Raw genomic sequence first — 6658 nt, 5'->3', positions numbered from 1 at the left:
ATTTCAAATGGAGGGTGATCCCACCTCATTTGAAGAAGCCATGAGAAGAGCTCACTCATCAAAGTGGCTTGAAGCCATGGAAGATGAAATGAAATCAATGAAAACCAACGGTGTTTGGGACTTAGAAACAATTCCTAAAGGAACCAAGATAGTAGGCTGTAAATGGGTCTATAAAACCAAACATGACTCTAAAGGGAATATAGAAATATTCAAAGCGTGACTTGTGGTGAAAGGCTTTACGCAAAGAGAAGGTATAGATTATAATAAGACATTTTCTCCAGTCTCATGTAAGGATTCTTTTAGAATTATAATGGCGCTTGTAGCACATTACGATTTATAATTACATCAGATGGATGTATAGACGGCGTTCCTAAACAGGGATCTGGAGGAAAATATTTACATGGCACAACCGAAAGGTTTTGTTGTGGAAGGAAAAGAATGTATGGGATGCTGCCAGAAAAATCCATTTATGGATTAAAACAAGCTTCAAGACAATGGTATTTGAAGTTTGATAGTACAATAAGAAAGTTTGGGTTTCAAGAAAATGTAGAGGACAATTGCCTTTATGCAAAGTTCAAGAATGAGAAATACATTTTCCTAGTTTTATATGTGGATGACATCTTGCTCACTAGCAGTGATGTTAATCTACTACTAGAAACAAAGAAGTTCTTATCCTCGAAGTTTGATATGAAGGATCTCGATGAAGCTTCGTTCGTCCTAGGAATAAAGATTCACCAAGATAGAGAAAATGGGGTTTAAGGATTATCACAAAAGGCATACTTAGAAAAAGTTCAAAACAAATACAGTATGCAAAATTGTAAGTCTTCACCAGCTCCCATCATCAAGGGCGATAGATATGGGGAATTTAATGTTCTTGGAACCAATATGAGATCGATCAAATGAAAGCGGTTCCATATAGTTCAGTTGTCAGAAGTTTACAGTATGCTCAAATGTGTACTCACCCTGACTTAGCATTTGTTACTGGGTTACTTGGCAGATATCAGAGTAATCTAGGAATAGAACACTAGAAATTAGTAAAGAAAGTTTTGCGTTACCTGCAAGGTATGAAGGGTCTCATGCTAACGTTCAGAAGATCTGATTCCCTGCATATAGAGGGGTATACATATTCTAATTATGCGGGAGATGATAGAAAGTCCATGTTAGGATACATATTCACTCTCGTAGGAGGAGCTATATCATGGAAAAGCTCAAAGTAAACCATCACTATATCGTCCACAATGTATGCCGAGTTTGTAGCATGTTAGAGGCCATAGAGTAGGTGAATTGGCTGAAGAAATTTATGCCCGGGTTGAAAGTGGTAGACGACATACATAAGCCACTCAAGTTATACTATGATAATAATCTAGCAGTATGTTATGCTCACAACAATAAGTCAAGTGGTGCTGCCAAACACATTAACATAAAGTATTATGTTGTGAAAGATAAAGTCTGGGATCATATAATTAGTCTTGAGCATATAAGAATAGAAAAGATGCTCGCAAATTCGCTTACAAAAGGCTTACCACCCAGTGTGTTCAGAGAACACTTAGCCGGCATGGGTTTAAGGGAAAGCCTATGATTCCTGGACAATAAGGTCCTAATTAAAAATCTATTTCAAAGCAGAGAGGTGCATTGTAGCTATTTAATCTAATGGCAACTGACCATGACGATGAGGCATGCTCTATGTACTAATCTGTGATGGAATGGGAACAAGATAAAGTAAGTAAGTTAAGTTTAAGTCATAAGGTGAGATCAAGGGGGAGAATGTTAGATTGATCCCAACAGTTGGCCCAACGGCCAATTGGGCCATTATCTGTGCCCTGATCGGGGACGCCCAACCCTAACTATGGTTGGTGGGCCCCTATCGCACAACACCATAAAAAGGGAGGTGGGGGCTAGGGCACAAGGCACGAGGTTTTCACCTGAGCCACTAGACACCCCACCTACAAACCCTAAGCCAATCTAGAGAGGGGTGCTGCCAGCGACGGGAAGCACCGCCACTGGCTTCACCCTGCCTCTGCACCACCGCCCTATGACTATGCACCTCCACCATGGTCACCATCAGGACTTCATCGCATCACCACGCACACCTCCACCGCACATCAGCGATGGCCAGCTCATCTTCTATGAAGGCGAACGATGGTTTGCCACCCCGCATCTCTATCTATCTCTGTTTCTCGAACTAGATCATGTTCTAAGGTTTACTACTTCATTCAAATGTTAGTTCTACATGCTAGATCTATGGCTAGTGATCCTGTCAAGAATATCATGCCCGACCATCAGGTGGGGGAGTTTGAGTTCAGCTTTGACTCCATGGCATCCGCCGCCCTCCTGCTCCGGGTGCTACACATCAGCAACTGCAGTGACCTGACGCCGCCACCACGGGCATCTACGTTCCCATGTCTAGAGGTGTTGTGGCTGCGAAAGTGCAATATCGATCTTCAGAGGCTCTAGGACATGGTCGTCGCCTCGCCGTAGCTAGCCACCTTGCAGCTTGAATACGTCTTTCTCTCAATAGTGGTTCATAGTAGTCCCATGACTGTAGCCCAACGGTAGGAGAATGAATGGCAGTGGTAGGGGTATTACAACCATAATGATGCATACTATTATAACTACAGTGATGATTACTCTGGACAACATGGGGATTTGGCACAAAGCGTTTGTTGCCTAGGGATCACCACCCTCGTGCTACTAAATTGCGACTGCGAATGGGGGAACTATATCGCAGTCGAGCTTGATGTGCCTGTTAGATAATCTAGTGCTCCCTTGTGTGAACACAAGGCAGGGGAAGGTGACGCCGAAAAGGCTCCCTGCTTGTGGTACTGTAGCCACTGTAGGGGCAGGCGCCGAATGGCTCACCTATCGCACTGTAGCCATAGCAGGGGTAGGCGCTAGAGTCAACCCTACTGTCACATCTAGTCACTATAGCAGTATGGTAGCTGTACTAGGACTAGATAAATAGAGTTGTATATATAGTTTGCCACTACAACTCAGTAAAGAGAGAGAGTTTAGATTTGCCATCTCCTATACAGAGCTTCGGCCAACGCTGGTGTCTCTTCTGTGTGTGTATGCTCTATTCTCCCTCACTTCTTCTACCTCTAGCCATAGTGTGTGGTCGAACAACATTTGTCGTGGTCAGCAAGACTGGTGGGTGGTCGACTCACCTGAGCCGATGATCCTGTGGGCCAACAAGTGGTATCAGAGCCATACAAACGCCGTCGCCGAACTAACCACTGGCGATGATGGACGGTTTGAAGATGGGCAACAACAATGTCATTACTGTGGCTGCCTAGTCATGATAGGAGGTCATTGTTCGCATGGTGCGAGAGGTCAGTGGCACCAGTTGGCCGACGCTAACTCGTACCAACTACGGAGAGTGGTCGGTGACCATAAAAGTCAAGCTCAGAACCCGACGTCTCTGGAATGTTGTTGGCAAGGGCACCGACAATGAAGAAGATGACATGTCAGCATTAGAGGCTATCCTCGCTGATGTACTGGCAGAGTATAGGGAGCCGTTGGGGGCAAAAAGCTCTACTAAGGAGGCGTGGGAGGCTATTGCGGCGATGCGCGTCGATTTCGACCGCGCAAATAAGGCAACGGCCCATCTTCTGAAGCAGGAGTATGTGAACCTCAAGTTTAAGGATGGTGAATCAATGGATGACTTCTCCCTCCACCTATAGACATTCATCAGCAAGCTGAAGAGCCATGGCATCACCATCAATGAAGAGGAGGCGGTCTCCAAGTACCTCCACTTCGTGCCGGCAAAGTACATCCAAATCGCTCTCTCCATAGAGATGATGCTGGACTTGTCCACCCTCACCATTGAGGATGTGATAGGCCATCTATGGGTGGTGAACAAGCGTCTGGAGCAGGCCACAGCAACGAAGGACAATGGCAAACTGCTGCTGACAGAGGAGGAGTGGCTGCTCGGAGGAACTCTAGGGTAGCCTCCTCCAGCAGCGGTGGCGATGGCAAGCGCCATGGCAAGGCTTCTTTAGAGAAGAAGAAGCAGGTCGACCCCAATGCCTACTGGTGCTATGGGAAGGTAGGCCATTGGGCAAGGGAGTGCCCAAATCACAAGCAAGAGAAGAAGGCAGAGGCTCATCTGGCGCAAGCTGATGATGATGATGAAGCCACTATCCTGATGGCGACGTTCTGTGCACTCTATGACATTGAGGCCGAGGAGAAGGGAGAGGTGACAACGGGCGAAGGATCTAGGAAGGCCCTAAAGGCTGTCAACCTCAACGAACCACGCCCCCAAGTTCACCTCGGACATGTGGGCGGCGAGCAGGAGCAGCGGTGGTACCCAGACTCCGACGCAAGCAACCACATGACGGGCTCCAAGGTAGCCTTCTCTGAGCTCGACGACGATGTGACCAGCACGGTGAAGTTCGGTGATGGCTCAAGGGTGGCAATCCAAGGGCATGGCACCATCATCTTCAAGTGCTACAATGGTGAGCACCACGCGCTAACGGATGTATATTACATCCCACAGCTACGTTCAAGCATCATCGGCATTGGCTAGCTGAATGAGCATAGTAGCGAGGTACTAATCAAGGATGGACTCCTTAGGATCAGAGACTAGGAGCAGCGACTTCTTGCCAAGGTAAAGAGGTCCCAGAACCGGTTGTACTTGCTCGACCTAAAGGTAGAACAATTGGTGTGCCTGGTGGGAAGGCACACCGAGGAACCATGGCTGTGGCATGCCCGGTTCAGACATCTCAGCTTTGACGTAGTTGGTTGGCTAGAGAAGATGGTCCGAGGGCTATCCCACATGAAGCATGGTGGTGATATGTGTGACAGCTGCCTGGCCGAGAAGCAAAGGAGGCTGTCGTTCCCAAAGGCGGCCAAGTATCACGCGGCAGACGCTCTCAAGCTTGTCCATGGTGATCTCTGCGGGCCAATCACGCTAGCCACAAATGGTGGTCAGCGGTACTTCCTCTTGCTCGTGGATGATTGCAGCTGCTACATGTGGCTGCAACTCCTGACGAGCAAGAACAAAGCGGCAGTGGCGATCAAGAAGTTCAAGTTGCGCACGGAGGTCGAGAGCGGCAAGAAGCTCCGCGTGCTGAGAACTGATCATGGTGGTGAATTTACTTCGGTTGAGTTCGTTGCATACTGTGTGGATTAGGGTGTGGTGCAACACCACACCATGCCGTACTCGCCACAGCAGAATGGCATGGTGGAGCGATGGAACCAGACGGTGGTCGGCATGGCTCGATCCATGATGAAGGCCAATGGCATGCCGACAAGGTTCTAGGGTTAGGCGGTAACCACGGTGGTGTTCATCCTCAACCGCACTCCCACCAAGGCCCTAAAGGGCAAGACACCATTCAAGGCTTGGCATGGATGCAAGCCGAGCGTGTCCTTCCTTCGGACATTCAGCTACATCAGCCACGTCAAGAAGATGAAGCCGGTCCTGACCAAGCTGGACGATAGGAGCACACCAATGGTGTTCCTAGGCTATGCGGAGGGTACCAAGGCATACCGGCTCTATGACCCATGCGGAGATAAGGTTCTTGTCTCATGCGACGTCGTGTTCAACGAGAAGGCGGCCTAGGACTGGAACAATCCAAGCACGGGGGAAGCCGGCGGCTTCACCAGCACCTTTTTCGTTGAGCACTTGGTCATCCACGGTGGTGGAGACATTGGGGAAGAGGTGCTGAGCACTCTAGAAGGGGTGCTGAGCACTCCAGGAAGGGAGCCGGGAGGTCCTGTAGTGGTGGCGACCACTCCAGGATGGGTGCCGAACACTCTCATAGCAGAGCCGAGGGGTCTTGCATTAGTTTCGACCACTGCAAGACGGGTGCCGAGCACTCCGGAAGGGGTGCAGACCACTCTAGGAGTGGTGACAAGTGGTCCAGGAGTAGTGCCGAGCACTGCATCTAGGGTGTCGAGCACTCCAGGTGCTGTGCCGATCACTCTGGCAGAACAGGGAACTCCATCAACACTGATTGAGTTTGCCTCACCTCCAAGTGACATCACTGAGTTCGTGGATGCCTTCCACGATGGTGAGGAGGTGTAGTTTCGCAGGCCATACAACATCGTCGGTGGCATAGGACCCTTGGAACTGGTGGGTAGGCTGCTCAATGACCTAGAGCTGCTTCTCATCAGTGCAGAGGAACCACCCACATTCGCGCTGGGCGAGCGCAATGGAAATTGGCGATGGGCGATGCTGGAGGAGATGAAGGTGATCGAGGAAAACGAGACTTAGGAGCTCATCGATCCACCTCCAGGATGCTGTCCGATTAGCCTGAAGTGGGTGTACAAAGTCAAGCGGGACGAGCACAGTGCCATTGTCAAGCATAAGGCGCGACTCATTGCCCGATGCTTTGTCTAACGTGAGGGCATCGACTTCGAGGAAGTCTTTGCTCTAGTAGCGCACATGGAGTCTGTCTGTTTGCTACTAGCCTAGATAGCAGTGAAGGACTGGCGCGTCCATCATCTGGACGTAAAATCGGCCTTCCTCAATGGCGACCTAGGGGAGACGGTCTTCGTCAGACAACCTCTGGGTTTCAGCGTCAATGGAGCAGAGCACAGGGTGCTCCGATTGCGCAAGGTACTCTACGGGCTGCGGCAGGCCCCATGAGCATAGAATGCCAAGCTTGATGTCATGTTGGGTGAGCTTGGGTTCATGAGGTGTGCAACCGAGCACTGC

This window comes from Miscanthus floridulus, chromosome 10 (genome assembly GCF_019320115.1).
Source record: "Miscanthus floridulus cultivar M001 chromosome 10, ASM1932011v1, whole genome shotgun sequence".
Lineage (NCBI taxonomy): Eukaryota > Viridiplantae > Streptophyta > Magnoliopsida > Poales > Poaceae > Miscanthus > Miscanthus floridulus.
Note: the sequence above shows the minus strand (reverse complement) of the source record.